At 39.7% G+C, this 27,517-nt stretch overlaps 2 long non-coding RNA genes across 5 annotated transcripts in view; both read left to right on the forward strand.

The window, feature by feature from the left end:
- The window catches only part of LOC119852221, a 40,809-nt gene extending 29,627 nt beyond the window's left edge, over positions 1 to 11,182 (forward strand). For 3 of the 4 annotated variants that reach the window (XR_005291569.2, XR_006279299.1, XR_005291567.2), the window contains 2 exons: positions 5,918 to 6,275; positions 8,433 to 11,182. This is a non-coding gene — a long non-coding RNA (uncharacterized LOC119852221). Of the gene's footprint in view, positions 1 to 5,917; positions 6,315 to 8,432 lie in introns of all 4 variants that reach the window. The other variant, XR_005291568.2, reaches the window with a different exon arrangement.
- A 14,058-nt stretch (positions 11,183 to 25,240) lies between these two features.
- LOC122458937 overlaps positions 25,241 to 27,517 on the forward strand; it is a 54,657-nt gene continuing 52,380 nt past the window's right edge. Inside the window, exon 1 of the long non-coding RNA XR_006279300.1 lies at positions 25,241 to 26,248. This is a non-coding gene — a long non-coding RNA (uncharacterized LOC122458937). The remainder of the gene's footprint in view (positions 26,249 to 27,517) is intronic.

The following is a 27,517-nucleotide window of genomic DNA, read 5'->3' on the forward strand; positions in this document are numbered from 1 at the left end:
GACAAAGAACTATGATGGCACAGTCCGGCAGCCTTCTTTATTCCCTCAGTGCTAGGCACTAGGAGGTGGGGGCGCATGCACAGACTCCACGGACACTGCTAACGAAAATTCTCTGGTCCTGGGCATATGGAATTCATTCACAATCTGAAAGGGACGACCCATCTCGAAGAACTCAAGTTACTACAAAGTAAGTAATCCTCCATTTCTGCCCTGTCTTGCCTGTGGTGCTGGGTCTTTTCACCCCCAGCTCAGCAACTGGGCAGGATTCCAATAAAACATTTCCTTTACCACCATGTGGATCCAGCTAATACACCCACATGTGCTCCTTGTCCCTAAGGACCATGTTGTTTAGCTGTGGCCAAATTATCAGCCTAATGTTGGAGTTAAAGACAAACAGCACCGTATCAAGGGCCAGATCCTCAACTTGTGTAAAGGATGTTGTAGCTCAGTTGAAGTCAATGGAGCTATGACAATTTATATCAGCTGAGCATCTGTCCCAATTGTCTAATTATGGATCTAGTTCTGTAGGTCATCTTCAACTCTCTTATGGCCAAAGGCATCTCCTAGGATTGGCCTCAGCTGCATATTTTGAAGATTAAATTGATATTAAAATTAAATTGGCATTAAAAACTGACTGGCAAAATGCTGAAAACACATTCAGATTGATGAGGTGACAGATAATCTTTATATTTCAGCAATGACGTGTTCTTCACCAAATGTGTCAAAGGCTCCTGGCTGTCTGAGTTAAACTTAACACCATTTTGAATTCAGAGAATAAGTGGAGTGCACAGATTTCCATATCAAAAGTGGAGTCAGACTAGAGGGCCTATTAAGTACTGTATCTGCTCTGTACTTGGCTTGATTAGTCTAATATTAGCTCCCAGCAACACTTCAGTGACATTGATTATGACAACGGAAGTGACATTTGTGAATTGCCCCTATTTTCAGGTAGCATATTGATATTTGCTTATCCTGCAGGATGTGAGAAATAATGCCAAGAGATTGTCAGAACACGGGACATATTCTGTCTCTGTATTTTCATTTATGTGGATTGTCGGATTTCCTGTAATTCACCAAAGGCTCTTAAACTGACAGTAAATAGTATTCTTGACCATAGACATATTTAAATGGATATATTTAAAAGTTTATAAATAGCATTTTTAAAAGAGTCCTTAAATTCAGTATTGGTAACGGTGTTTACTAAAACAAGAAATAAAACTGCTAATATAGAAATAAAGTATGCAAGACAGCACCTTGATGCAGAAAATCAAAGTATCTGTCGAGAAAACAAATGCAATAAGAGAAGAGTAAAGATATTGTAATGGTGGATTAACTGTGCTCTGTACTGTTTAGTTCTCAAAAGTGTTTTAAAATGATCTTTCTGAATATTCAATATATGTGGTCAGTTTTACCTATTACCAAAAGCAGCCTTAGCTTTACAGTACTTGAAATCTCACTTCAACCACTGCCTCACCAATGTAAGGCTAATACCTAGTGCTCTCTTCAAAGTGCTGAACAAACACACACTAAACCTCACTTCAACTCTTTGAGATATTATTAGCCCATTTTCCAGATAGGGAAATGAAACACAAGAGTTTAAATAACTGATTCCTCTTCACCTGTGGGCAATATCAGAGCCACGATTGGAACTCCCAGGACTTCCCTGTCTTCTCTTTCTAGACTAGTCATTTCTGTCTTGGGCCAAAATGTGGTGATAAAAATAATGACATTTAGCATGTGGAATAGCCTATAAATATGCAAATACAGATACTTGTAATTCGCCTTCTGTGCACATGTAGCTTGACTAAATATGCACATATCCCTTCACTGAATGTACTTCTATATATTTTTAAAAAAATATTTTAGCGACTCAGAAGCAGCGATCACAACTTGCCACCTGCCTAACTATTAGCAGGTTTCTGTATGCATTAGGACTGTCAAATCAGAATGGACAAACCAGAAATTCAGTTTGAGCTACATGAAGTCATTTGGAACAGAATGAAGGATTTTAAGAAGATATTTTTAACCTTCCTGGATGCAATGCACTATAGAGTAAAGTAGAGCAATAAATATGGATAGAATTGCCCCATCAAACTAAAACAGATTGTGGAATTAGCTTCTAGAAACATCCCCTCAACCAAGACCAGAGGATATAAAAATATTTCTCCATTTTCTATCAATTCCTCCTTCTTCTGCCTAGCTAGAATACATGGAGGCTAGCAGACACATTTCGACAAACCCTAATTGCAGCATATTTGTCTGGTAGAAGAGCAGTTTTACCACCTTTTGCTTTTGGTCGTTAGTTTGCTTGGGTTCTCAACTTTCTAACTGATTTAATGTAGCTTGATAACAGGATCTCTGTTGTTTTATTCTCTCACCCACTGTAAACACATATAGACACTGCAATCTCATAACAGCTAGGTAGGTAAAGAAAACTGCTCCTGATTCACCAGGAATTGCACACGTTCTTCTCCATCCCCCCCTACCCATCATCTCACTATTGAGACTGTAAGCTCTGGGCAGAAGTTGACATTTTCTATACTTTTTCTTATATCACCTAGCAAAATGGGGCATTGACCAGTTTGGCCACTAGATGCTTCTACACTATAAATGTTAACAACCTGGTTCTGCAAAAATCCCATTTTAGGGAAGAATCAAATTAATATGTACTTTATTTCCACTTTGCTTACATTCCCTCAGCAGTGATTGAATTTTTATCAGATCCATTTTAATAATTTTGAGGTGTAAATTGTACATTCCAGGAGATATTGGCAATTGCACTGCTTTAATATATGCTGCTATATGGACTGTTCTTCAGGTTCCCATGTTACGTGTCTTTTGCTACTTATTTGTGTGGGGGGAGGGTTGTGGGTTTTTTAGAAAAAAGTTATTTAGACACCGATTTTTTCTGTCTGTTGCCCTTATATTTCCTTTCGCTGAGTTAGTTTAAATCAAGTTATGTTCTATATTCCATCACTATCCTAAGAATCATGTTTTGAGGCATAGCTTCTAATTTGAAATATAATACTAATGAGAGAGATTATTGGATTTTTATCTACTGTAACAAGTACTTTGCTTTGAGACACATTACTATACTAAGGTATTTTCTCTGTTAAAGCTTTCTTCCCAGTCTCCAGTTCCATCCGGGGCAAACCTACCTGTCTCAATTATTTGGAGGAAAAGAAATAGGGATGTCTTTTATTTGTAAGTGAATCCCTTTAAAAATCCCATTTCTTTAATGTTGTGGAAATGGACAGATGGGACTTACATGTTTGTTTCATCAGTGTTAGTTCAAGGGAATATCGGTGGTAGGGTAGGTTGTCATAGTGTGTCTGCATATCTATCCAAGACATGGTTCTATAACATCTTTCCAGTATATTTTAGTTCCCAGTAATGTTGTTTTAAAATGTAATCTTAATTCTCCTTTGTCTAGTGCTAAGTCTAATAATTGTCTTCTAAAAGACCATCAAAATTACAGTAGTTTTCTAATTTATAAAAAAAATTATTTCATGGATACGCACAGATATAAAAACATGTAGTAATATATTCCATGTTGCCTATCATTTGAATATCATTTCCCCCAACAACCAGTGAATTTATAGATCCTTCTAAGATGAGGCCTCTTGTTTGGAGTTTTGCAACAAGGACGCAAAGTTACATTTTTGTATAAATTTGTGGAATAGGTGTTACTTGGATCCCAAGGTATGTGACTACCTTTTCTACCTGCATGAAAGGACACATTGTTTTCAAGTTATTTATTCTTTTGTGCTCACTCCCACTGGCAGAATTTTGGATTTCTGAAAATTTACTTGATATCTTGAAGCCAATACAAGTAATTTTAATACTGAAATAACACTGGGTAAGGATGTTTCTAGCATAGCTGAATATTATAATATGTCAGTAGCATACCCTGCTATTCTGTACCTCTAGATGACAGACATCAACATGTTATTATACATATTTTGATTTCAAGGGTTCTGGTTATCAAAGCAAAAATGAAAAATGGCAACTCTGTTCAGGTCTACCTCAGTGTGTGTCCCCAGTTTATTCCCATTGACAAGAATCCTAACACTTTGTTCATTTTCATCTGAAATCATTTGCGAAACTTAGAATCAGATGTATAGTCTCTAAGCACTTAAAGATGTATGCTACCAAACCCAGTCAAAAGCTTTCTATGCTTCTAGGGAGAGTTTTAAAAGTTCCTGTTCTCATGACCAAGCAGTGTGTGTATATAATTTAAGGTGCCATAGATTATTGGATGAGTGTTTGATAGAAGTATACCCTGTGCTGACTTTCTAGTCTTCAGTTTTGAAGCCTCATAGCCAAGGTTCTTGCAAAATAAATCTAATAAATGTGTTAATATAAGGATCTGCATTAAGAGAGAGACAAACCCTAGACCTGTCATCCTTTAGAAGGACTTGAAAAATAAATTTGGAGAAATAACCCTCTGCACTTAGACATTTTTCTGAGTTTTCATATCATAACTGATTTTTCCAACTTCTTCCATTGAAACATGGTATGTTAGGATTTCCATTCCATCTGTAGCTCCATGAAGACTCTGACAAACCCATTAAATGGACTATCTGTATTATCAGTCATCATGATCCTGTTCAGATGTGAGAATGTTTTATGGATCTCAGGGCACCCATGTATGTGGGAAACAGAAATTAGCCATAGTGCAGTATACCCAAGTTTTCCTCTCCAAGTATAATTCAAAGCTTTAATTATAAACTCGGGAACATTGGCAAACATTAAGGGTTGACGACTATGTGCATGAGTAAGTGTGTGTAGTGTTGTGGAGGCTGTAGTTCAGTTTACATAATACTGTAATGGGAGATTAATGTGTAGCGTACTTCCTGTTGTTAGGAAGCGGAAGGAGGGTCCTTGTGATAATGTGAAGTTTCTCAGTCATTGGAAATGTGCTGTGTTAGAATATGGTTAAGAGGTCTCACAAAAGGACTTAAATAACTATATTGCATGAAAAAATACTGTATGTACAGTTATTTGTAATTTAAGAGAATGGAGTGTTTCCTGGCCTTTCTCCTGGGTTTATCTAACACTTATTACGTTTCTAAAATGTTAGAATGCTGTGTGTCTTAAAATATATTTGTTTAAATAAATGGCTTAGTTTGTAGCTTGTCTGTCATGAGTGGGGAGGGTGTCTGCAAGTGGGGAGGGCAAAGGCTAAGGGAAAGAAAAGATGGTCCACTGGCTAGTGGGTCACCTGTGTCCGAGGATACCCCAGGCCTACTTTCCTGCGTGCCACATATTTCTGTGTGACCATGGGCAAGTCACTTAAGGTTGGTCTACGCTGCAACTGGGAACATACCTCCCAGCCTAGGCAGATCGACACATACTAGTTCTGCTTGGGCTAATAAAAGTAGCACTGTGGATGTGGTGGCAGGGTCTAGCTGCCTGAGTATGAGCCCATCCGACCCCCTAGGTCTGAGCTAGTCTGAGCCGTCGCCACAATGTCCACAGTGCTGTTTTAAGCACATGAGCTCGAGCAGACCTAGTGCATGTCTTTCTACCCAGGCTGGGAGGCACGTTCCCATGCAACCATAAGGCTAGATTTTTTTTGAAGTATTTAGGTGGCTAAAGATGTAGGTAGATGGTTTTTGAAAATCTTGCTGGGTTCCTAAGTATCTAACTCCCATTGCTCTTCTTTGAGTAATGGTCGCTATTGTATTTTACTGAGCCTTATAGGCATGTGTCATGCATCCGGAGCCAAACTCCCATTGATTCCAGTTGGAGATTGGCACCGAGTGGGATTATCAAAAGCACCTAACTCAAGTTGAAATTAATGGGAGTTAAGAACCTAGCTGAATTTTCAAAAGCATCTAAGTACCTATCTGCATCTTTAGGTGCCTCAGTAACATTGAAAATCTGGTGCTTACTCTCTCTCTCTCTCTCACAGATCCCCCGCTGTAAAATGGGTTCAACCTCAGAGTGTTATAAGGACAAAAGATGTTGAAAAATCATGAGGTAGTCAAGTACTAATGAAATGGGAGCCATATAAGTTCATCAGAAAGACAGGGCACAGGAATCCTGCCCAAGCCTATCCATACAGGACACAGCCAAAAAACTGATGTTATTACTCCTTGAGTACAAGGATTGGTGTGACTGGCTAGCACTCCTGGCAGCAATCCATGACCACTACCTGGTGGGGCCAGGTGATTTGGCCAAATCACCCACACGTGACTTACCAGCATCTGCAGAGAGGAAACACGTGCTCCACTTTTCAACAGATGTAAGGCAGTGGCTCTCAATCAAGGGTACGCAAAGGTCTTTCAGGGGTACATCAAATCATCTAGGTCAGTGTTCCTCAACCTGGGGATTGTGGGATGGGTTTAGGGGGGTTGCAAGTGCAGTGCCAGCTTTGGGGGGTAACAAGCAGGGCAATTCATAGATTCATAGATACTAAGGTCAGAAGGGACCATTCTGATCATCTAGTCTGACCTGCACAGTGCAGGCCACAGAATCTCACCCACCCACTCCTATGAAAAACTGTCTGAGCTATTGAAGTCCTCAAATCATGGTTTAAAGACTTCAAGGAGCAGAGAAGCCTCCCTCAAGTCAACCATGCCCCATGCTACAGAGGAAGGCGAAAAATCTCCAGGGCCTCTCCAATCTGCCATGGAGGAAAATTCCTTCCCGACCCCAAATATGGCGATCAGCTAAACCCTGAGCATATGGGCAAGATTCACCAGCCAGATACTACAGAAAATTCTTTCCTGGGTAACTCGGATCCCATCCATCTAATATCCCATCTCAGGGGATTTGGCCTATTTACCCTGAATATTTAAAGATCAATTAGTTACCAAAATCCCATTATCCCATCATACCATCTCCTCCATAAACTTATCGAGTAGAATCTTAAAACCAGATAGATCTTTTGCCCCCACTGCTTCCCTTGGAAGGCTATTCCAAACTTCACTCCTCTGATAGTTAAAAACCTTCGTCTGATTTCAAGTCTAAACTTCCTGGTGGCCAGTTTATACCCATTTGTTCTTGTGTCCCACATTGGTGCTGAGCTGAAATAATTCCTCTCCCTCTCCTGTATTTATCCCTCTGATATATTTATAGAGAGCAATCATATCTCCCCTCAACCTTCTTTTAGTTAGGCTAAACAAGCCAAGCTCCTTAAGTCTCCTTTCATAAGACAAGTTTTCCATTCCTCGGATCATCCTAGTAGCCCTTCTCTGTACCTGCTCCAGCTTGAATTGCCTGGTGCCCCATGCCACAGAGGGCACCTGTGAAGCTAAGTTACATGCTTCAGCCCTGGGTGGCTCAGGCCTCAGACTCCTGAAAGTACAGTAGTCTGGAAAGGTTGAGAACCACTGATGTAAAGAATGCTATGCAGAGCACTGTCTGTGTAGCATTCAGCCTACCTGCACTGTACAGACACACATTGTGCTTCAGAACACACCAGCTCCACACTTCTCCCTCAGTGCTTCTCCGAGAGGTCCCCAAGCCATCATTAGCCAGTTTTTTTAAAAGCTGTTTCTAAATTTTGCTCCTTCAATTCCACACACACTCCCCCCCCCACATGCTCAGTTACCCCAATATTTTTCTGTGCTACTTGGTTCTTGCATATAAACAAACTTAGATGCAAAACATTTCAGGCACGGTTTTAGAGATGGGGTGATGACATCTTGAACGTCTGTCTCCCTATTTTCTTAAAATTATATTTTAGCTTTGTCTGCCCCATGTTTTTTTAATTTTATTTTTATAATACAGGTGGGACAAACCCAGTTCTCTGTGCTCTTTATTCTGTCTTTTTTCTTCAGAGACAGGAAGTCCAATTTCCCAGTCTCGTTTATATTTCAGGATTTTTTTTTTAAAGCCACCCACATACACAACTACAACAAATGATTTACTGGGCCATGCATAATGTAGTCACTGAAAGATTCTGAAATGCATGTGTATCATGTGAAGATAATTATCCGTACAAGTACATTTCCTTACAAGAGCCTCTTCTATAGATAGTGTGTGTAGGTTGCACTAGCTCTTGGAGTTGCTTTTGCATTTTGTTCTTCTCCCCATTTGTTCTATTTTAGAGCCATTCTTCAGGATTTATATTTTAAAATGGATATTCTTTTGTTAATTTTAGTAAAGACATTAATTATACTTCTGTTAAGGCTTGGTTACAATCATTTTTTGTTTGTATTAATGTACTTTTCAAGCCAAGGTAAGTTATATATCTACTGCAAAAATATATCCACATAACATTCTTTTGTGAGTGGAAGAACTGATTGCTGCTCAGTAAGAAAGGAGTAAAAGAAGGAAAGTTGGATGTTACTACTTTTTGCTTAGGCTTGCATACCTTCTGAGGGACAGTAAGCATCACCCCAAAAAAGCTTCACCCATGTTTTGTGGTGGCTGCTACATTGCAGAGAGGCTCACTCTTTTTTTTTTTTTTTTTTTTTAAGATGCAGAGAAAGAGGAAAATACTGGAGATGGTAACACACTGGTAAAACAGCTCTCTAAATAAAATTAAGCTTGAGATTTTTGTTTCCCATTAAGCTGGATAACTTGAATCCATGTTTTCGGTGGTGGTGGTGACCTTCCTTTTCCTAACCCCAGGTATCAAAGCATGGTTGTCTCTTGGTGCACCTTGACCTTCTGGAAGGTTGATCCTGATGTTGCTCACTGTTTTTATTCTGAGCCTTCACATTTTTCCGCTATGAACTCTGACCCCCACAAACCCATTATGGCCTTGTAAGACCGCCACGAACACAGTGCTGGACTTCGGATGTCAGAGACCGGAAAACAACTAAACTTTTGCCAGTGAAGCATTGGTGGGATAAAAAACTACTGTTGTTCTTGCCACTGAAGTTCAAAGGCCAGATTCAGATCTCATTTACATGACTGTAATTCCACTGAAACCTAAATGCTTCAGATCAGCAATACGCTTGATCTCAATAGATTCCTGTATCAAGAGACACGTCAGGTCTATATGTGCATCTTATGAAGTACTCTACTGCCCTGTTGACTCATAATATACCCAATTTAAAATAAAATCTGTATCAAAATTGGTAAGGTACGTGAGGAGATTGTGAATTATAGGATTTTATTGTTAACCAGTTTTGTGGTTCTTGTTAACTGGATTGCCACTTGGATTGTGATCTTTTTAGGCATGCTTTTAACAGATAATCATGGGACCAGCATACCACATATATAAAAGTACAGTTTCTCACATCACATTCCCAATCTCATCTGGAAATTGTGACTTAGTGGGAGGTCTGTTTTTGACTGAAGTACTCAAACATATTTGGCTGCATAAAGGAATTCCAAGGATCATTAACATATCTCAAGGGTTGGACAAAACAGATGTTTATAACGCTATGTACCCGTTGTTCAGCTTCTTCTATCTGTAGATTGTTCAACACTGTAAAAAGCAAAAGTTATTTCCAGTCTTAGGTGGAAAAACTGCACCCTTCTCTGATCTAGAATCAGCAAGGGAGATGGCTGTTTATTGGTACACACTGAGTACATATCTGCTAAAGGTTCTAGTACAAATATCTGAACCTGAGAACTCTGGAGATTTATCCTAAATCTTCATATAGAATTTTGTTTCCATTAAAAATCTTGTTAATTTCTGACCCCAATAATCCTGCCTTCATATGTTTCCTATTTCAAATGAAACTCTGCTAATTTGCCACAGATTAATGCTCTTATTTCATTCTTAGCATGAATATATTTTGTTTCGTAAATATTAAGATGCCAAATGATTGTTCGTGTTTGTAAAGAACATGGTTAATCCAAAATGTGTGTGAGGAGGTGAAGCCTATGTCAGGTCTATGTCATGGATGTCAGTAAAATGAAAGACGAGACGTATACATCCTATTCAGACAGCATCCCACTACTGCAAAGCAAACACGTACCATGCATATCATCAAATTTTGCAGCATCTGCTACAGTCTTTTGCACTCTGACCCCTTATTGGTAGCAAACATGACTTGATTAGGTGATTTAAGAGTCTCTGAAAATATTTTCATATGACTGGTAGAATCCATTGTGGAATGTAATTTTGGATTATTCATTGCTACCCTCGTCTTACAGCAGAAGCAAACATTCTTGTTTTAAAGCTGTTCCTAATTAGGATGACTAACAAAATTACAAGGGATCTCTAGCTAGAGGTGGCTGAAATTTTACAGACAAATAGTTTGACAAAAAATGCTCAAGGTTTAGGTTAGGTAGACTCAAAACTGTGTGTGAATTTGACGCACACATTTTTCGCCATTCACAAACTGGCCAAAGAGACTGCAGTGATGTTGCCACCCTCTACCCCTCATTTATATAACTTTTAGCCCAACAGTTCAGGCCCTTACCTGGCGTGAGAAACACAGGTTTGAATCCTTTCTCTGGAACAGACTTGGAATGGACTTTTTTGATTCACTGAAAATTCTTTTTTTTAAGATTCTGATTTTTTTTTTTCCTTCATCATTGCCACCCAACCAAAAAATCAGGTATTTACCCAGCTCTATCCCTATCAAAGTATAGAAGCCAGAGTGAACAAAATACACCCAACATAGCCTCAGAGTTGGCCACTGATTTGAAAAGTGATCATGTGTTTCTGGAGTGTCACTCAGTAAGCCTCTCTCACATCCAGATACCCACATTAGAATAATTGGGAATAAGGAGAAATTTTTGCAGCCATGACCACATGTAAAAATCTGTTTGGGAAATTATTATGCTTAACTTTTGATTATCCCAAATAAATATTCACATTTTAATGTGAGTGTCAATGAGAGCATGTTTGGGTATGACTTAATCATCTGAAAAACAGAACGGTTCATTTTTTGCAGCTTTGTTCAAGGATAATTAAGTATGCAACATTTATAATTATTAAGGGCTAGTGATTTTGTCATATTAGTTTCTATGTCCCAGTCAGGTAATGATGAAAATGACAAAAGTCACAAATGCGCGTGTGTGTGTGTGTGTGTGCGCGCGCACGCGTGCGCATGTACAATGTATATTTGTGAGGTTTTTTGTATATAATTTATACACACGTTAATGATTGTACAAATGATTTAACACCATTAAAAGAATTAAAGCATTATGCTAACATGTATTAAACAAAATAGGTACAACAAAATGAAAATGCACCCACATTTTCCCTGCTGTTGAAAAATGTTTTAAAATGAGGTACTGTACCTTTAAATGGCTAGGCAATGTACTTACAGGCTCCTATCTGTACTTTAAAAACTAAATATTTTTCACATTTTAAAAAAAAAACCAACAACTTGGCATGGAAGCATAATCCTGTTATGTTTACACCATTCAGGGCATGTTTAAAAGGTATGGGTGGTCCTTGTTTTGTGTGGGTTTTTTTGTTTTGTTTTGTGTGTTTGCTTTTTGTTTTTAAACCAATAAGCTCAGTAGCATTCTTTGGGAATGGTACAGAAAGGAGATCTTCCAGACGGAGCCCCAGGACCTTTCTTAAAAATTACAGAGCAGTCCTGGGATCTCATCTTAATTTTAATGCATGGAAAGTGCATATATTATCTGGACGCTAGGCAGAACAGGAACATAAAGCACCTTCCTCCACCACCTTTGGGTCTTTTAAACAGACTTATATTTTTAATCCCCAAAAAGTAGTGCACGTAATTGCTTAACAATTACTGGAGTTTCTCAGTTGCTGGTGTAAAATGCAAGCAAATCTCATCTTTACATTAGCAGGAATTTCAGTAATAGTGTGATTTGCAACATGTAAATTTGTCTCCTTTCAGGATCTTGGCTAGTCTCATAATTGAACATCTAATTTAGAGGTCTTGCCCGTTATGTGTAAACTTGTTTTTGAATATGATGAAAACAGAGTATAAATCTTCTACCAGTGTATTGCATCAAAAGAAGCAAAACTTTGAGTGAGATTTTACACACTTCTAAAGACAAGGGGACTATTCCTGCAATCCATGCTCTGGACCCATTGTTTGAGAACAACTTTTCTTGAACACTTGAGTGGCACCATAATGTGCGTTATAGATCTATGACCTACATTCAATATTTAAAATCTCATTATTATTTTACACTTACACCGGTTTCTTTTTCCTTAGACCAAAGGCCTAATTCTGATCTTGCTTATATGGGTGCAATTTGCTTGCTTACATTGGTTCAAGTAACCCCATTGAAATCACTGATGTTTAGTGAGGTGTGAAAATGGTATAAAATGAGATCTGAATGAAGCCCTAACTTAAGTGTGTGTTCTGGTTTCCTTAAAGTAGCAATTGACACCAATCTTGACGAGTTCAGAGATTGACTAAACTAGTTATTGCTGGAGTAGTCGAGCTTTAAAAATAAAATATTTCAGCAGCATCAAATGTGAAAAGCAAAGCTGTTTTAGGGCTTTGCCACTCTGAAGTAGGATGAAATGCATTTCTGTAGTCTGTCCATTAGTGTGAGAACTCCTGGTCTGGAGAAAAAAAAAAATTTCTGCCCAGCAGATTCTAGCACAGTGGGCCAGAATCAGGCCTGCTTCAACTACAATGAACTGATGAATTAGTCCCAATTGTTTTTGAGTTTTTTGAAAGTAAACTTTAGTGCTGGTGAAAAGTGCCTGACTGACAGCAACTGGAGGATGCCAGCTATCTGTAGAAAAGAGAGCACTAGTTCAGGCCTCCTTCATGTCTTCCCTCTATTCTGTCTCAATCCATTTCTAAAGGTACTGTTTCTGTGGAAGAAATGGTAGTGCGGTCTCTGTGTCTATGCATTCATTGGCCTATCTGCTGCAATGGCCAAGAGGGCAGATTACTGCCAGTTGTAATGGGGCACCTGCCCACCATCAGAAACTGAATTCAGACTCCCACCTCAGTTCACGTATGCCATTAAACAGCTTTCAGACCGTAAGGACTTTTGGTCACTAACAAGCTAGATCACATATCAACAAGTGATTTAGAAGTCAATGGCTCTATCTTTTTACCAGTGCTTTGGGCCATGCAAACTCCTGTATCACATTTCTTGTGGCTAACATAGCAGTCTGTCCAAGGAAGCAATCCCACCCCAACCCCTGGCCTATTTTTACATTGTCACACCAAAGTACATCCACCCAATGGAAGTGCACCTCATTCTAACTAATCTCTCTAGAAACTCTAAATTGGATCTGGATTTTATATTTGATGCAGTAATTTAAAAGGTATTGACTCTTCAAATTAAATAAGTAGCACTATAGATTTTAGGAAGTTCAGTACATTTTGGTGTCAAGATTTGAAGGAAAACTAAAGATAATTGCTGTCAGAACTTTTGGGGCTCTTGTCAGGGTTGCAGGAATCTTCCTTTTGCAGATTTGTATAAATTCCCATTCAAGTTATTAACTTTTGATGAAATACACTGTTGGAGGATCCACAACCTATTAACGCCTTTTTTAATTTTTATTTTTTTTTTGGGGGGGGGGGTACATGCCCAGTGTACATGCACAGTTCCAGGAAATGTAAATGCATCACAAATTTAAAAAAAAAATTTTTTTTTGTCCCTTTGTATTGTGTCGTGAGAAGTGTGCACGCAACAAGAACACCTTAATGGTTAAAGTACTGTACAACTGGAGAAGTAAGGATACAGTAGCAACTTTTCATGGAAGGTTTGGGGTCTGATTCTGCTGCTGTTGAAGTCAGTAGGAATTTTTCAATTGACATCAATAAGACCATGATCGGTTTCAGAGTAGCAGCCGTGTTAGTCTGTATTCGCAAAAAGAAAAGGAGTATTTGTGGCACCTTAGAGACTATAAAATAAATTTGTTAGTCTCTAAGGTGCCACAAGTACTCCTTTTCTTTTTGCGAAGACCATGATCGACGCACTGATTTTTTTTATTTTATTTTTTTTTGTAAGAGCTGCCTGTGATGTACAGGAGCTGCTATATATTTTTACTGGGGGAAGTACCTGGAGTGTTATTTTTAAGACTGTACCAGAATGCTTTTAAAGAAATGTTGGTAATATCTGTTTAAGTTCCTAAATCTTTAAGCAAAATTTGGTTTGAAATATATTTGTAATTTTTAAAGACAAATATTTGAAAATTTTGTTTCTCCCTTACTTACCTGCCGAGATGTGGATTCAGTCTTCTGTTTCCCTTGCTACTACTGACCGTGTAATTAAACTGAAAAAGCAATGCAGGGTTCCCTGCTCGAAGGGTTCATGATATCATCTGCTGTTCCAAGAGAAACACAGAATCCCAAATTTTGGTATAGACGTGAGAAACTAAATTTCAAATATTTTGTATCGGAACAGAAACACAAGCACTTTTAAAGATCTATTCTGTGGATTTTTTGACCTCTTCAATAATAATTGAACAGAAGCTTAACAATTTTTTAAATATAAATGGATCTAGTCTCGTTTTAGGCTGGTAAGAGGGATATTTTTAACAGTTACAGAAAGGACCGTGGAATAAATGTGCACAAAAACTTTTAAAGGAAATAATATGTGAATCATATTAGTTAGCATTTTTCAGTTCATACTTTTAAGCATGATTTAGCTTTGTGTTGTAATTCTTAAATTTAATTAAAGAATCACCCTTAGTCTCAGACAGTAAATCAACTATTGTTAATTGTTTGATTAAATTTGAGAGATTAACAAATTAAAATCTAAAGGCTATATTCATTCTAATATAAAACAGTTACACTGGCATTCCTTGGTTTTAATGGCAATAGAAATGCAGAGGCCAAATCCAGCCATATAATCAAACACTCAGAGTGCAGGCATCATCTCGTATAATGAAAAGCTACTAAAAGTATGTCTTGTGCATGATCAATTTTGCCTTTGTAAGACAGGATGCCAAAATTTGGGCCAGCTCAGTACATGATAGGGTACTATTTACTGCTCTCTTCAACAGCAACAAAGTGCCTGTATAAACTGGTGCCAATTTACACATGTAGAGGTTGCATGTTAAGGCAATCTTCTGGCTGGGGACGACCCATACCCTGCTTCAGTCAAACTGCAGGCATTATCAGATTGGACCTGCTTGTGCTACATTCCTTTCTACCTATCCCGCTTTATACACCTGCCTAGGCACAAGCAGGGTTTAATTCACAGTGAGTCTAATCTACTTCCATTAAATTTAGTGGAAAAGCTTCCATTGACTTCAGTGGGAGTTGGATCAGGCCCTGTGTGCACCACATTAAAAACAAAATTCAAAACCCAAATTGCTGGTATGTGGCTGAGTTAAATGCATCCAAGACAGGGTCAAAATGCTGCATAGGGCTGGATTTATTTTTAATTTTAGATTGGCTCATGACCTGTTCCCAAAAGACTATCTTAAGGAATGCAAACTTAACGCTGCTCTCTTCACAATATACTTCTAGGATAGTCTTTATGCGATCACATACTTGAGAAATTGTAAAACAATATAATAGCACAGAGGGGTGTTTTTCTACAACGTTAAGTGCACATACATATTTTCTAGTAGTGTGTAATACTTGGAGAGTCCATGGAAATCATGTGTAAAACTGTGCTTATACAACAATTTTTCATTTTAAATAAAACACAAAGCCACTAAACTATTCAAATAGGGGTGGTTGCTAGCATTAACTTACTGTATAGACTCTTCTAAAAGAAAAATTATGGGAAACAAAGTGCAATTCAGGCCAGTTCCCATTCTTTCATCCTGTGTAAGCTTTCAACTTGGTCACAGTGGGGGCAACAACATAATGACTGGCTCTGCAGCTGCAGAGATGAGGGCCTGATTTCCCCTATATGCTTTCTCATCTTCAACCAAGTTCGGCTTAAGGAGACAACTTTAATTTCAGTTTCTAAGTTTTATCTGGTATCAAAACTTGCTGGAGATTGTATCTTAGCAGTTGAAACAAAGAGAAAACAAAGAAACAGATGAAATGTGCCTTCTCCTCCCTCGAGGAAGGCTTCAGGGTGCTTCATACCACTTGGGAGAAATATGGTGTTCCTAAATTATTCCCCTGATATGTTGGGCTTTCTAGGCAAGCTGCCTGTGCTGAAGGAGCTTATGGGGGAATTATGTGAGGAATCTGACAAGTGCTAATCAGTTCTGGCGCATTAGGAAATACCACTAGGGAAAATGGGAGCTAAAATTGATAGCCTGGAACAAAGAGTAGAATCTATGCAATGCAAAATGAACTTGAGATTGAAAGTGAAGATCAGACTCTTTACCTTCGGATATACTCCAGAAAATAACATGCTGAAACTTATTTGGAACTTCTCAGTAATGCAGCTTGGGAAACCATATGTACTGTATATATTGGGGGTTCCCAAAGGAAATGGAAGCAACTAGTCCATATGTCTATTTTCAAGGTCAGGATCTATGCAGTCCTGAAAAAGAATATTATTTACTGTCTGTGCATCCAGAATCCTTCTAGTGGGGAAATTTTGTTTTTGTTTTTGTGTTTTTTGTTGATAAAACTGATTCAACTGTCAAAAGGAGTTAGAAACAAGTTTCAGAGAACAAGATGCTGTTTTTTTCCCATATGGGACAATATAAAGCAGGGGGGAAAAAGAGAAAAGTTTAAGCTGGTATAGGAACATTCTGCAGGATAAATGATTTGACGTGACTCTCATTTTGTATTCTGCCACACTGTGGGTAATTCTTCTAAATGGTAAATTAAAGTGGTAATTTTGAAGATTTATGCAAATGAATCTGGGAATAAAGTTGCAGAAGCACCGAGAGAGATTAAAACTTCCATGGACAGTGATTGTGGATAGATCCTGTGCAGTAAGATTATTTTAGCTGGATTGTACTTTATATTGCATTTTATATTCCAACATGAGCAATCAAAACTTAGTCTGGCTGCAAAAACAAGAGCATTTGAAATCTTTATGACTATTTTCACACCTCCCCCCATGAATAGGTGGCTAACAATCCTTCCTATTGCTAATCAGTTAGAATATTCACAAATGAAAGATAAAATCCGTGTGTGGCTCAATCCAGAAAGAGATGAAGCAAGGAAGGTGAATTTGATATCTTCCCTTCAATGAGAGAGGATAGCCAGACTGAATCTTTGTGTCACAAACTGTCATAGCTATCTAGATCAAATGCTTCCTTTTCTCTTTTTAGAGTTATATGTGATTTCCTACATATCGCATTGTACAATACAGGCTGTATTTAAACATTTCCAAGGACAATGATAGCTATTATCGGGGCAAAACCACACTTATTTCCACTCAAATTCTCATTGTCTTCAGTGAGAGTATGTGAATGAGGACTGAGTAAGAACAGAACAAAGACCTCAAGATAGAGCCCAGTCTCTGTGTGCTATGGGTCTGTTTCTCCCAGGAAAAATCATGGATTTCAGCCACTACCACAGCCCTCACCCTGGTTTCATTGTGTCCTGGGCAGTCCATTACAACTCATTGTCACGTCTCAAATCATCCCTGGATTGCAAAACTAGACCAATCAAACTTCACATCCTTTGAGAACACAATTAGCCACTGTCTATGAAACCTCTAGTGTTTTCTAATCTTATTACTGTATGTAATTTATATGTATTAATCTATGCTAAGTGAAAGTGCAAATTGGGCTCTTAGTAATTATTTCAGTTCATTAGTAACACTGAGGTAGAGTAATTTTTTATCTTTTAAAATAAAGAGGTAACTCCTGTCAGTATATCTCCAATTGTGTATGCTTGGGCCTTCAACTCAGTGAATTGCATTATGCCCATCAGCTCCAGGGAGAATGAAGGTGAAGCCGTGGGAAGAGGGGCACAGGAACTAATACTGAACTGGTCTGTCTTGTTTGAAAAAAGGGATCAGTAAAGAGTGATCCTCTGTGAATGTGTAACTTACTCTATTGCAAAATGAGACCATGTGCTCAGGAAAATGCACTCTCTTTCTGGCAGTGCAGCCTCAGCATCTACTACCTACCAGTGCAGTGACAAGAACGTTTATGGTAGAGAAATCATATTAGAAATGCAAGCCATTCAAGCTGATTAAGTTCAGGAAGCAAAGGAAAACCACTGGAGTCGTTAATGGGAGAATGCAGAAAAAGCATGTCTTCTGTTTCTCTTTTGCTACCAGTGCAGAGCTGGTGCAGTTTTTCCCAACTGCCTCTTTTACTTGTGCTCGTTTAGCTAGGGAGTAAAATATCAGAGTACATTATGGCAGTGCCTGATCTCGCTTCAGATCATTGCAGATATTAGGAACATTTGTAGCCTCTCTATGAAAGCAAGGTTGGGAAATGCTTGATTGTCTCTCTCTCCTTTTTTTTTTTTTTTTTTTTTAAATGTGCTGGCAATGGGAAGAATTGCGGGAAGACATTTGAGAGTGTGGGGAATTGACATGCATTCTTCAAATTATGGTGAGAATGAAATAGCGCACGATTTTAGACCAGTTTTAATTAAAGTAACATGTTATTCCACAGCCCAGCTATTCATTCCCTGATATTGGGCCTAACAGCTGAGTAACATTTTGTCTGAGACACGGGCCATAGGAGAAGCACTCAGTATGAGGGTCTGGAAGGCCAACTGGTTTCCAGCATTATTGCACAAGTTGTATGCATGGCAGATAAACCCAGCAATTTACACAGGCAAATACAAGCTATGGACCTGGTGGCCTTCAACTAAGGAGGCTTTCTTATGGAAAAGGTCATCACTAGCCTCTCCGGAGTTGTACAGTTACAAGGACAACATAGACCAAATAGGTCTGCCAGTTCTAATTCCTGGGCAAACATTGGCTATAAGACCGTGTCTCTCCTTAGTGTGCAAGTTTTCTAACTTCACTCTCACAAATATGATAACTTTGAATCCCAACCCGAGTAAGGCCATATCTCCTGTTCACCTCCCTAAGCTGCCATATTACTCAGCTTGTTGCCTTTAATTGATAGTGAGAGAGAGAAGTGCAGAGTCCTCTCAGTCAGGCATGATAATCCAGGTGGAGTGTGTATCTGAATCTATGCCCATAAATGTAATCTGAATTAAACAATCACTGGTGAATGAAGGGGCCCCTAATCAAGTAGCATTAGCAACTCATCCTCCTTTTTCTTCTCCTCTTGCTAATGGTCCTGCCCACTGTAACCGGGTTCTGCCCTTCATGCCTCTTGAAGCAGGAAAGCAGAGTGCAAACCAGTCCCTTGTGAGAGTCATCAAGTTCTGAGAAATCACATGGTTGATGCACAGAAAGGACAAGCCTGGCTGTGGGCTGCTGGACCACCGCCTACAAGCAATTGAATGGGGCACAAAGCTGATTCATGTGCATGCCCGTAGAGGAGTGGCCCCAACATAGTCCTGCCACATCTATTAGCTACTGTTTGCCTCCTAGCCCAGACAGCAGTGCTGTGGCTGAAGATCAACCCACTGACCAGTCCCCAAACCTTGGCCTGAGAAATAAGAGGCTGCTGTAAATGAGAAAATCCGGGTAAGAAGAGCGTTAATGAAGTAGTAGTATCCAAGCCTGACTCAGAGGCCTAATAGTCACTGTGCTAAGACCTGTGTCACCGGGACCATCGCGTCTCCCTGGCTTCAGAGCGTGCACTGCCATGCCCAGTCTCAATCAAGGAAGTTTATTTTCTTAACGGGGGCTTAACAACCAAACAGGAAACCGTCTTAACCCAATCCTTGGCCCCAGGCGTCAGGGCTACCCCTCTCAGGAGTCTCTTGCACCCCAGCTCCTGGCAGCCTCCCAGCCTCAGTCAGCTCTGCTCCCCTCCTGGAGCAGCAGCTACAGGACTGCTTCCCTGGCCCCTAGCTCCAGGGACCCATCACCCCAGGAGGTAGCGCCACACCACTGGGGCTTTCCCTCCTCTGGGCTCAGCCTATCTCAGTCCTTCCTCCCTAGCTGCCGGCTAGCAGCCCTTTCTAGTGTAGCCCAGTCCTCTTTAATTAGCTGGGCTGGATTCACCTGCTCTGGTCCAGGGGAGCTGGGCTCAGTGTATCACAGGGTCCAGCTACCCTGTGACACCTGTCACAGTTGTCTCAACCCAGAATGTGTGTGCCAAAGTAGCCTATCCTGTGCTGGGCTGGTTAAATCTAGTGTTCCCAGGTGAAAAATCTAACACTGCCTACCCAGAGAATACCTTGGACTTTGTGTATCAGGGTGGTTGACCATTGTGTTGTCTGGTACTGGCTGTGCAACCAGTTATACCCCATACCTCTTTAAAAAGAGAATGTATTGAGCCCCATTAAGGTCATTCTCTGCATCAGGGTGATGGAGGTTTTAATTCTGCCTCAGAGTTCTACTGTCAGAAGACCCAAAGCAAGTCCATGCTCCGTAGGAGTCATGTCCACTTTGGTATGGAGGATCAGACCCAGTGTACTTGTTAGAGACTAACCAATGCCTTATGCCAGGGGTTCTCAAACTTTAGCAACCTGAGGTCCCCCATTTTGATTTAAAATATTTTGGGGACCCCCCCAAGCCTCCCCGCTCAGCCCTTCCCCTGCCCCTTGCCCTACCCCTTCTCCGAGGCTCCATCCCCACTTACTCCATTCCCCCTCCGTCCATCGCTCACCCTCACTCACTTTCACCAGGCTGGGACAGAGAGTTGGGGTGCAGGAGGGGATGCAGGATGTGGCACTTACTTTGGGACACTCCTGAAAGTGACTGGCACATACTTCTGGCTGCAGCTCCTAGGCGCGGAGGCCAGGGGGACTCCATGTGCTGCCCCTGCCCGCAGGCACTGCCCCTGCAGCTCCCATTGGCCACAGTTCAGGGCCAACGGGAGCTGTGGAGTCTGTGCTCGGGATGGGGGCAGCGCATTGAGACACCCTGGCCTCCCCGCCCCAGAAGCTGCAGGGACATGCCCACCACTCCCGGGAGCAGAAGGGAGCCAGGGCAGGTAAGTCTGTTCCCTAGCGAGCTGGAGGCGTGCCTGGGAGGTAGGGAAAGGAGTTTCACAGCAGGGCCTGTGGGCCCCCAGAAGTCCCCTTGGGGACCCCAGTTTGAGAAACGCTGCCTTATGCCAATCCTGAATTAGATATTCGGTATTAGGCAAGGGAGAACACAGGCTAAAACAGTGCAACCTGCGGTGAAGTGTGCAACACCATAATCCCCATCCTGCTGGGATGCTCTGATGCTCCACAGAGATGTTTGTCATAACATAGGTTTGGACTACATTAGATATGGGGATGTGTTCATCATTGTGTAGCACACAGCAAAAGTCCTGATTCATAACACTCCTCGCACTAACCTGTAGGTCATTAAGGGAGGGGAAGATCTTTGACTCTTGTAACACTCGTGTGTGTGTGTGTGATGTGTCCTCACTAGGATCTTTCCATGGCAATTAGTATTTGTTCTGTCAATGGAGATGCTGCTGTCGTTCATCTCCATCTTGTTGCTGACTCTCCTGTCTTGTTTCTCCATGCTGCCCAGAGGCTGCTGTCCCACTGGTTTGTCACCCTTATTACTAGTTCCTGTCTCTGCTTAGTGTGGTGGGGGCTCTTCTGGCCATAAGTATGAGTATGGAATGAAGGTAATCTGTCATCACTGTCTACCCCACACAAGCCCAAGGACGGTAATGTGTGAGGCTCTGGCCTCTGTCCTGCAAATCTGCAGTCCCCCTGGAATGGTGGTCACTGACCAGAAAGTTGCTACCGGCCAACCTATTCTAGCCTGGGTGGTGGTTACCCTTTGTGACTGCAGAAGTGAAGGGATTTGAGTAGCCCATTTACCACACATTCAGCTTGCCTCCTTAGATTGATTATTCAGATGGCACGATGCCCAGATGAAGAAGGTTGTTGCTGCAGGTGTGAAAAATGGGGGGAATGCTTGTCTGTGGCAACTGGATGGCCATTAACGTCCAAAGGGGGACAGATTGAGCAGGACGGTGGAGCAGTCCCCTCACCCTACCCACCATGATGCTGCGGTTGAGAAGAATTGTGTTAGCAGTCTGACATGCCTCCAAGGGAAGGAGATTTTTCCTTTCTTTACGTTTTAACATTGTATTAAAATCCTTTCAGTGCCTTTGATTGTGAGATTTGCATGTGTAGTTAGGTAAGTAGCTACACATTCTTGTAACTGACATACACTATGCAGAAATCATATGGCATAATTTTCAACCTCAGCTCTTGGTTTTGTCCTGTATCAGGCCACTAGTATTATTTTAATATGGTTTTATAATTGCATTTAGTATGTCACCATGCATACTCCTCTGATTTCTCTAATGATTAATTTATCTTTGCTGTATTATTATTCAGTTGTGTTTGATTAGGTGTTTTAAAAACCTAGTTACAAAAAACTAGGTTTACTTAGATGAGAGGGTCAAAAGTAGGATAATTCTAGATCCTAAAATTCTTATTAACTCAAAGCCCTGAAGGTTTCTCCCTTACCACTGTAGTTTTATGTAGGACAATTTCCTTTCTTGTTCACAGCAATTAAAATCTATTTTAAAAATTCTATTTAGACAATCCATAAAACTCACATGATAGAATAAAGATTCCTTTGGAAATTCAGATTCCGTTCAAGTAAATATGGCTTATTTTACTGGGAGACAGGAAAAAGCTGACAAAACACCTTCCTGGTATCGCCAGCATCAAACTGCAAATCTGTTTAACCAGCGGCCGTAAAGAGCAGCCTTTTGAAGCCAGCTAGCAAAATTGTACTGGGGAAAAAATCCTTTTCCATGTTGTTCATTTCACAGGAGCCTCTGAAACTGCATTTATCATTTTGGTCTGAACCAAACAGATGTCACTTGTAAGAACAGTTTTTAGTTTTTTTACCCACTTCAAGTAGTATATTTCACTACTGTGCCGTAATTTACTTGGAAAGTAATTGCTCTATTATTTTGCAGTGACCTTGAGTGTCTTTCAGATCTAAAGAAAATGACATTTCGGTTTTCTAATTTAGGCTCACAAAAGCGGTTGAAAGAGACAGCGCTAGTACCCGATTCACACAGTGAAAAAGTGCTTGTGTTAAATTATAGGCTGCCAAAGCTGGGACCAAAGATAACATTATTAGGCTTTTGCATTAAATATGATTAATGGGACAACAGGGCTATCATTTGGGCCACCTCATGTATGCATCTTATTTATTTTTATGGTTAGGATTTTGTCATTTAAATCAAGCATGTGCATTCATTTCCCCCCCCCCCCTTTTGTAGGCTTAAAACTTATCTTGTATACATTTTCTTCTCACATTTTCTGATAGCATCAAGGTGCTTTCTGGCAGAATTTTGGAGGAGGTGGGGACTCCCTTTTTCTCTCTCCTCCTCATGATTAATATCTTCAGGGTTCAGGAGAGTATGAGAGAGTCTCATAGTGGAAAAGCTGATATGAGAGACAGAGAGAGTAGTTACTTACAGATCTAGCTGACTCTTTTTTTTTTAGGCTATGAAAGAATAAGACAAAACAAAGGCCCAGTTTTCAAAGGTGCCAAGCGCTCTCGGCTCCCTTCAATTTCATTTAGAGCTGCTGGCCCACGGCATGTCTGAAAACCATGTCCAAAGACACCTGGGAAATATATTGAAAAAATTGTTTTACTGGAAACGTTGAGGTCCTGATCCTGCAAGGTATGCAGGATAAATATATTAAAATACATATATCCCCACATGGAGTATGTTGCAGGATGGGGGCCTTAGTCTTTCATCTCCTTTCTAGTAACATAGACTCAATAGAATAAACTCATATTCAACTTCTGCTTGCTCTGGTATTAGCCATCACTTGCTCTTTTATCAATACTGTAAAGAAATTTGAAATCCAGGAATGGTTTTTCCCCCTTTGTATCTGCTCAAACTCTGCAAATTATATATAACGGTTAATACATTTTGAATATTTTGAATATTAATAACTGACTAAAGGAAAACATGAGTGCTTTATAGAAAATGTCCTTTTCACAAAGGTTAAGCAAAGTAGATACTGGGTGGACAGTGGAACTGATACATTATGGTAATTCCAGTGCCTCCCAAGGATTGTACAGAATCATGTCTTAATCTGACACACAGTTATAAAACTTGCAAAGCCACAGAATCAACTTTTCTCGCAAAGAACAGAAATGAAGGTAACTCCAGCCATGGTGGTGATCCTACAAGCCTTTTTTTCTGAAACACTGCAGTGTATTTAGCACACTGCTGCTTAGAATGCTTCAGTCTGGAAGATCAGAGCTGCTGCTGCTGCTGCTGCTGCATAGAAAAATGGAGAACTTGCAATACATACAGAGTTTCAGAACAGTGACTGTAGCTGAAAAATGTAGCTGTCAACACGTGTCCCTGTGGGGAATTTTTGGCTTTTGCAATTTGGCAAACTGGAATAAAAATGGAATATAGCTAGGAAAAGCGTGATTTTCAGGTACTGGTATGAAGCTAGATCCTAATAATATTCATGTATGTTTTGAGTCTCTGTCCAAGGTCCTAACAGCAATCTGAAGGGAAGAACGGGAGGAAAAGTTGTTGGGAACCTATGAAATCTGATAAATAATATGAAAGTTGTTTGCTTAATAAGATGTGCATATTTTTTCTTTTTAAAAAGAGATAGTATAATCTTATGATACAAAAAGAAAAGGAGTACTTGTGGCACCGTAGAGACTAACAAATTTATTAGAGCATAAGCTTTCGTGAGCTACAGCTGAGAAGTGAGCTGTAGCTCCGAAAGCTTATGCTCTAATAAATTTGTTAGTCTCTAAGGTGCCACAAGTACTCCTTTTTCTTTTTGCGAATACAGACTAACACGGCTGCTACTCTGAAACCTGTCTTATGATACAGATATAGATATATCTTAAAAAAAAAACAAGAAAATTTTCAGTGTGTAGCATACATGTTGAAGACCCCTTTCAGCATTTGCCCCATAAATACACTGCTTGATAATATTTTTGTCCAACCAACATTTGATATGCTTTGCATACTCTTACAATTAAATGGGGTTTTAATAAATTATGTTTACCCAAATTTACACTGGTGCTCATTGCTAAGGCAGCTGAGTAGCTTACCTCAGTAAAAACCAGTTTGGGCACAAGAGTGACTTTTTCTGTAGCTAGTACATTAGAACTGAAGTATTTAATACAAAATGTTGTCATATGTTCCCTCTTCCCTTTCTTCATTGTGTGGAAAACTAACAACTTTATTAATATATCTTCATATGTCTGTCATCTAATCAATAGATACAATATGGTTTTAAAAATATAGGCTCTATTCCTCATGTGTATTTCTCATAGGTTAACCCCCCCCCCTCAGTATTTTCTGTTTAGCCACGCAAGCCATTTTCCCTAAAAAAGCTAGTGTCCTAGCTTGTAAAAATAATTGTGACCATATCATAACTGTTTGAGCTCACCATATCAACATGACTAAGGGTCTCTCCGCAAGTAGTAGTAATGTTAAACCTAGTCGTCCTACTATCTAACAAGTTTTGTCCTACTGCAGAATCTCATTCCTTAGGAGAAAAATTTTCAATATACGCAGGAAATTGTTCTTGGACTTTTAATCTCTGCGCTAAAATGGCTGCTAATTTGAGGAATACGACTCATCTCAGGATTATACAGATGAGACTGAATTACAGCTATAATTTAATGCTGATTTTTAACGGCTTTCTCACATGCTGACACCAGTGTACTTTAGTTCCTACTCTTGGGGGGAAATGTCATGTGATTTAAGTATCTAGTACTTTAGTCACTGTGGTGAAAGGCATGGATATTTACAGGAATGCAAACATACCTATGTTACTGATGCTGGCCTTTTGCTCTCCCAGATCTGCTCCCAACCTCCACAGGAGCACAACAAAAAACCTGGGCATTTCCCCTCTGAACAGTGTCACATATACTTCCTTGGGAATTGATTCTCATTCCAGCTGCTCATGTCCTATCCCAATTACTCCACAATGGCGCTAATGGTTTTCCTGGATCACAGTCTTGTACAATTCTACTCACTTGAGGATAATTTTTTTTTTACTTTTGAAAAGGAAAGTAACATATTATCATTAGGTTTTTCATTACTGTCCCATGTTAAAGAATGGGAAAGTAGATATTTGTATCTGAGCTAGTACCATTTCCTTAGTTTTACCAAGCTGCAGTATCATCACATAAAGGAGTCTATGAACCAGTACCAACCCTACAGTGTATAATTTGTATCCATGTTTTGGAAGGTCATGGAAACTCCATCTAAACTGAGACATCACTACAAAACAGTTGATGCCAAAAGTAGTACAGAAAGCTGCTGTTTTTTCTTCTGCAGGCTCAGGTGGGGATACTTAACAATAACCATTGTACAGGTCCAAGATGGTTATGTATTTTCCTTTACTTAGGATCTCTATCAACTCATCAGCTTGGAGAATGAGATGTGAATTGAATTTTGACACCAGTGGCACAACAAGTAGAAGGATCCATGTGATTCTGATACCAAGATGAGAATTCACTGTAGCAACTGACTCAGTTGCTTCCCAAGGTAAGCATTTCTTCCACTTTATTGACGGGATCAAACCCTCGGGGAATCCGCATGGACTTACTGCAAATAAGATTGTTGCTTCTCAAACATACTGGGCTTTTAATAATCAAAATGAATCTCAAGCATTCCATTAATCATTCAGATAATAAGCTATGGGCAGTCTGGCATTTCATCTGTGTGTCTCTGACTTGGTTTGGTTCACTCACCAGTATGTGTAATTCCTCAGTTATTTTGACGTCATCTATTTTGACATTTGTCAGATGCATTAACATTTATCAAGTTTTGCTCGCTCCAGGTTGAAACAGTCTTTTAGTCTTAGTATTGGTTTGCAAATTACTTCTGCTACATAAAACTTGTATGATAGTGACTTTTTTGTGTGTCTGCACATTCAATAATGCACACTTGCTGTTGCTAATACATAATTGCCATCATCGTCCTAGATCTTACCATATGCAGAAAGATTTTTAATTATTTTTCTTATGATGTCTTCTATATTACTTTGTCTGAGCTTGTTTCATAGAGTTTAAGACCAGAAGGGAGCATTAGATCATCTAGTCTGACCTTTATATTACTCTGTGTGTGTGTGTGTGTGTGTGTGTGTGTGTGTGTGTACACGTACAAAAATGGGGGAATAAAGCTTTATCACCATAAGTAGCAAGGCCATGAGTGAGTTATTCAGGTCTTCCATGTGAGAGTTTACAAAAGCTTCATATACCACATTGTATACTGTGTATAGTCCACTTAACAGACAGGAAAACTGTTTTACAAATGTTTTAGACAGCTCTATTATTATTTATTGGGTGCAACTGTGCAGCAGGTGCAATAGTTCACCTGCAAAGTTGAGTGCCTTGGTATCATGATACAGGATGCAGACAGAGACCGAAAATATAACCAATAATTTAGAAAACTCTGAATTTACTCAAGCTAGCTTTTAAAGGCATAAAATGTCCGTGTTGAATCTGATATCTTGGCACCTAGAAGCAAGCAGTTGCTTGTGGTGTCCATTAGGGAAAGGATGACCCTCACATTTCCAAAAATGATACAAAATATGTGGTTTCAAGCCCTGCATGGTCATGAGATACTGGACCTTAAATCTGTCACTGGACCAGGACTAAATATTACTCATCATGAACCTTGAAATCTGTTTAATTTGGTGGTAGAGAGAGAATTGAACATTCTATGGGGAAAGGAGGAAATGTCCCTCTAATAGGTTGATTTTAAAAAAAAAGTAGCTGTTTGATTTCAAATAAGATCTGGTAGATGAATTAT

This window comes from Dermochelys coriacea, chromosome 2 (assembly GCF_009764565.3).
Source record: "Dermochelys coriacea isolate rDerCor1 chromosome 2, rDerCor1.pri.v4, whole genome shotgun sequence".
Classification (NCBI taxonomy): Eukaryota; Metazoa; Chordata; order Testudines; family Dermochelyidae; genus Dermochelys; species Dermochelys coriacea.